General features: G+C 36.0%; 1 pseudogene; it reads right to left on the bottom strand.

Moving 5' to 3' along the window:
• Positions 1 to 4,893: 4,893 nt before the first annotated feature.
• Positions 4,894 to 5,353, bottom strand: LOC134372747 (DNA polymerase epsilon subunit 3-like; annotated as a pseudogene).
• Positions 5,354 to 5,918: the final 565 nt, after the last annotated feature.

Here is a 5,918-nt window from a genome sequence, read left to right as displayed (position 1 = left end):
TCTGCAGTCCCATGTTTATCACAGTTCTATTTACAACAGCCAAGATGCAGAACCAACCTAAATGTCCATTGACAGATGTCTAGATAAGGAAAATATGGTATATACACACAAAGGAATCCTCAAAAAATTTTAATGCCATTATATCATCTTTTTTCAATATAATTCTAAAAGTTGATGTGCATGTAAATAATCACACAAACATAGATAGATAGAGTGTGTGTGCATAACCTATTTCATCAAGCTAGGGAAACGACATGATTTAGTTTCACAAAGGGAACACCAAAACAAAGATTTGAAATAGTTTCAAGGACAATGAGCACTTTAATCTAGATGAACGACTTCACGTCTACTGATGATAGATGGTACAAAGAGAAATGCACTTAATTGCAGAATACAGAGTTGTATTTATGTATGAAATATTCTTGTAAAACTCTGGTATCAGTTTCTAAGGAAGTTAACTGGCAATATTAAAAAGAAGAGCAGAAACTTGTCTGTTTTTCATCATGTACTAGCTAATTCAAGACAAGAGTTTATGAAATCTGAAATCTTTTCTATGTTTTCATGACACAAATGTGCAAAACTTTTCAATATGTTAATGTGATACCAAAAAAAGCTTGATTGCACATGTATTGAATTTTGTATTAGTACATTAACAACATGTCCTTGTTTTATCTTCCTAGTTGCAAGCATGGGGAGGCATGATATAAAGTGCCAACTTGAAATTATGGAAGCAGATAGTGGAAAGAAACAAGTGCTAAAATAAGGTATGATTAAAACCTCCTTCCCAAAACACATTAGGATAAGTTTACTTAATGATTTGTTTTAGGGGAAAGCAATCTTCATGCCCTATGAAATGAGTAGTTGAAATTAGTCTTTGTAAGTTTTATATGTGAACAAAAGGACAGATCACAGGTGTCCTGAGTCTAAAAACAGCTAAATGGGATGACAATAATTAATCATTTATTTGGAATATCTTAAATATTTTTACCATACTTTGCAAAGGAATAGCAAAGAAAACTACATTTGGTTTTGTTAATAAGAATGAGAAAGCAGCAGCATGTATGTATTTAATTTTGTAAGGGTTTGCTATCATTTGAGACCTGCTCTACCTTGGAAGGCTTGCAGCTGCTAGAGTGTGGGTGCTCTACCCAACTTCATCAACCAGCACTTTTAACATGTTCATCTCTCTAACAACATGAATAACCTCCACATCCCAAAAGCACACACCACATTGAAGTCAGAGTGTCAAGTTCTGAAGGAATTTAAGAGAATCTTTTGTTGTTAGGGTCATTACACCTTTTTTCTCTATTTCTAAAGCGAAATATGTTTTTGAAATGTTTTTATAGATTATTTCTACTGTTGTCTAACATTTGTCTCTCACAAATCCCTTTACTTCTTTACCAAAGATGTAATTTCTGCAGGTATACCCATTTAGTGACCGATTTTTACATTCCCTGCATGTACAGCCAAGAGGAGTTGGCTACTGGAGATACTGGGCCCTCAGGCCAATTTAAGGATAACACAAATGTACTGATTTTGTTTTTTTTCCAAAATTTGGATACACTTAATTTTCACTGCCAATTTGTATGCACTGAATATTACATGATGCCAGGCCTTGCTAGACTATTTATAAGTTGATATCCATCACAAAATGTATTCATTTTAAATCTTTTTTCATAAAATAATTTTAAATGAGCAACTTGCTTTCAACTTTAATACTAATAAAAATGGAGTATGAATCATTTGCCATAGATTCACATTTGTAAATGAGTAGTCAACAAATCCTACCCACTTATCATATAGGTTAGGATTGGAAGCAAAACATCTTGTGAAATATTTGCTCACAGGAATGCCCAAATCAGGCTTCGACACTTTCATTTCCCCAAGACTCGTTTGCTGTATCATGAGGAGATGCTCTATCAAAATTGGCCCAATGTTGATAGGACACGTAATAAAATATCCACAGGCCGTGGCAAACTCTCATTGAATTTAAGAAAATTTTAATATGTTGAGGGGTTTGTAGGTGTGAGCATGAAGGAAGATTGCAATATGGCTAGCATTATACAGCACAAAGAGAACAAGCAATGAGTTACATAAAAAAGGGAAGGAGGCAGAAAGAGGGTATTAAAGTTCCAGATAAATACCTAATTCAGAATAAAGCTCTAGCATTGATAGTAGACAAGAATATTAAATAGAACATCTAAGAGCAGACATGACAGAGAAAAAAAATCTTTTTTTTTGGCTATTTAATCCAGATGTCAATTGGGGTGACCAGCTAACATGAATATGATTATGTTTAACTTATCTTTCTTGATCTAGTAAAGTTTAAGTAACTCCCTAGAATAAGTAAAAAAAAAAAAAAATAAAACCCAGATAAAAGAAAATTAATAAAATTAATTCCAAAGAGGTGATGACATAATTATGGTACTCTCAAAAAACAATAGTAGGTTCTGTATACCAGCTATGAAGTATGGGAACAGAAGCTTTTTTGGCAGGTTATTGCTTCATCTGTCTCAGTACATGTACATACTACACACATGCATACCTACAATCCCATATAATGAATACACGCACAACTTGACCACATCTACAACTCTTATCCAAAGGCAGACTACATGCATTGTTTTAGGACATTTGTGGAAAGGATGCTACTTAAATCAGTTAAATAAATCTCTCCAATAATTGATTAAAAGTGGGCTTACTTTTGACATAACAAGAAAACTTTAAAAAGGAAATGCCAAATAAAAATATTGTACTTTAAAATTATTTTTTTCCAAAAAATGATCTAATTTCTTGTATATAATTTTAAAATGCAAAAATAAAAATTTATTTTTGGCAACAGAAAAACACAAGGATGTAAGTAAGGATAACTGATAGAACAGAATTAGCAAGTATATGGCTACCTCCAAAGTATTTTTGGTCCAAACACAATGTGTTTGTAGTTTTTAACATTTATTTCACACTTACTTGTGTTAAGAACCCATGCCTAAGGACACACTGATGATCAAGGTTCACAGATTTCCCATCTTTATTAATCTTATGATCCAGTGGGAAAGAACCACCAAAAGTGGTTTCTAATATTCCTGTAGGGGAAGTAAATTGTGCAAGTAAAAAGGAACAAATTTTAAAAACACATGCTTATACCAATTTAAGAAATAAATTTGAAATTTCCAGAACAAAAAACTATACACATGTGTTTATACACATCTTAAAAGTGTTTTTTTTTTTTACACCAATGAGGCACCCAACTGAATTTTACATGATTTATTTGATCAAAGTCACTATATATACAGCTCCTCACAAACCGATATAATCATTAAATGAGATACATTTGTAAAGATTATGAAACATAATCTTCCAAAACTATTTCAGTTCTGTTTGAGGAAACACGCTTTTTGATAAAGCATAATAAATTGTTAAAAAAGAGACATTGCATAAAATATAAATTATCCTTTATTTCTTAGTTTTCAGGAAGAGCTGATGTAAATAAGACCTTTTTATTCTCGCAAATTCCAGCTCAAATGAGGGTAGCTTTCTTTTTTTTTTTTTTCACAAGAATGTTCCTCATTTGTACAAAGCATTATAATCCTGTTAACATTCTTCACTCATTTATCAACAGACTTTTCACTGTACTCATTTAACAAGTTAACAGTGTCAAACTACACTTCACTGCCTGTCAAATTCTAAGCGCTCAACTGAAAAGCAAAAAAGTGCTTGGAGCACTGAATGGAAAGAGGAAAAGGCTAAGAAAGGCCAACAGAGACACTTTAGAAGCAGTTAAAGGGGATGATTGGGTGTATGTGTGGGGGGGTAGGGATTAGATTCCTGAGCACCATCGGATTTCCCTTAAGGTTCAGGGGGGTTTCACAAAATCATTTTTAAAAGAGATGAGATTAGAACTAAGGAATTGAGGAACCCACACTTTGGGATATTAAGCAGGTCATCAAAGTTCCTAGGTTGACAGAAGAAGGGAGAGAAAAAGTGAGAATGGGAAGCAGGGGAGAGTCAGAAGAAAGACAGGAAGGGAGAAGCACAGAGGGAGAAAGTTGTTTCTAGAGGAAATAAAGTTTGGAACTCATCATGAACTGAAGAATGAAAAGCCATAATCACCAGTCTGGGAGATGGATTCCAAGTACAGAAAGCCTGGGATTTTACACCTTCCAGGAGGTGACAATAAATCCTAAAGCTGTACAGTGGCAGGCAGTGAGGTACATCTAAGACTAAGCCATGGGTTTTGTAAAAGTAAGACATTGTCACCTTTGCTTGACTAATTCCAACCTACTGCTGATTTAAAGAGCTTACGTGCCCACAGTGCAGCCACACCAGCAGGTGGAAGGTCTACAGGCAACACAGAAAGGCTACAAGCCAAGGAGGTCTAGAGAAAATAAAATTCAATAAAGGATACTGTCGTTAATTGAAGAGACAACAGAACAGATTCCATTATTTTCCCACAGCTTTTTAGTAGTTTCCTAAATCTAAGCCATTTTGACCACTCTTGATAAGCTACTATTGGCAATACTGTATAATCAAATATAGTCTGACCATGACCAAAGCCCCAGTTTTGCTGAGCCTTGACTAACTCTGTGATCTGGAATACAGGAGGCATCGTGGAAATCATTATTAGTTTTTGGGGGGTTGGAAAGACTTGAGATCAAAAACCACCTAACCACCTAATACAATAAGAAAAAAAGAGAGGTCAAATTCACAATCCCGCTTGCCAAAAAGTCATAACCTTTAGACTGATTAGGCAGAACAGGGTGTGCTATGAGTCTAGGAAGTGCTGGTTTTGATCATTCTAGTCAGCTTCTGTTTTGATCTTTTCAGGCACTTCTGCCTGACTACTCCGGCCAGCAGGAGAAAGCTTTACATACACACGTACCGCATTTCACAGTGCTACCTTCCGAGGTGCCTCGGTCTCCCCCATATCGGGTTGTCCACTTCCTCCTCTTCATTCTGTCCTTCCAGCCTTTCCTCCTCTTAGTCATTGTCCTCATCCGTGCTCATGTCTTGCTCTTCGGAATCTTTTTCTTTGTCTTTGTCCTTCTTCTTTTGCTCTGAAGCTTCCTTCTTGTCTTTCTGTTCCCACCTATATGCTTCCAGAGCTTCTTTTAATGGGGTAATGAACCACTGGAACTTCATCTCTCCCATGGCTGATAGCACATCACTGGCAACCAGTGTCTTGCGCTTCCCTTTCATTGCAAAATTGTTGGCACAGATGTGGCGTACAGCATGAAGACGCCGGAGGCCTGGGAGATGGCCCTATGGAGATGCTGACACTGTCCGGGAGCATCTTCTTGATGATCCTGGTAACAATGGCATTGGGCAGATTTAGGTCCTTGGGCCTTTCAGCCATTGCCACCGCCAGGGCCTGAGCCTCTACCTACCAGGGTAGCTCTCTTTCATCCAATAACGCTGAGAAAATATCATAAGAAAAAGTTTAAGAATCCACAGTGGAACAAGAATAATAGGGAAAAATGTGAATAAAGCCTGTTTCTTTTCAAGAAGCATGCAGAAAAGTGAACAGAAAAATCAAGCAGTGATAGGAAAGAAGCTGTAAATCAGTTTTCCAGTCTCACTATCAAGTGTTCGACAAAGGAAGAGCAAGTTACCTGTAAAATTCATTTAACATTTCTCACCTGTTTTGTAATATATTAAATGATAGGGTAGTTATAAATAATATGGTTTTTGCAAAAAAATTGTTTTAAATACATGTAGAAGTATTTAGAACAATGCGTGACATAAAACAATGGTTATCTATGGATCTTTTAACGAAGTTAAGCAATATCTGTCTCTCGGTTCTCATCCTTCCTAACAGAAACCTGGCTCTATTAGGGTATCCACAGCCCTCCACTCCCTGCCTCTGACCATTTGATTCCAAGTAGACTGGTCTCATCTTTAACCTCATGATGCACTTCTGA

This window comes from Cynocephalus volans, chromosome 3 (genome assembly GCF_027409185.1).
Source record: "Cynocephalus volans isolate mCynVol1 chromosome 3, mCynVol1.pri, whole genome shotgun sequence".
Lineage (NCBI taxonomy): Eukaryota > Metazoa > Chordata > Mammalia > Dermoptera > Cynocephalidae > Cynocephalus > Cynocephalus volans.
Note: the sequence above shows the minus strand (reverse complement) of the source record. Positions and strands in the feature narration are given on the sequence as shown.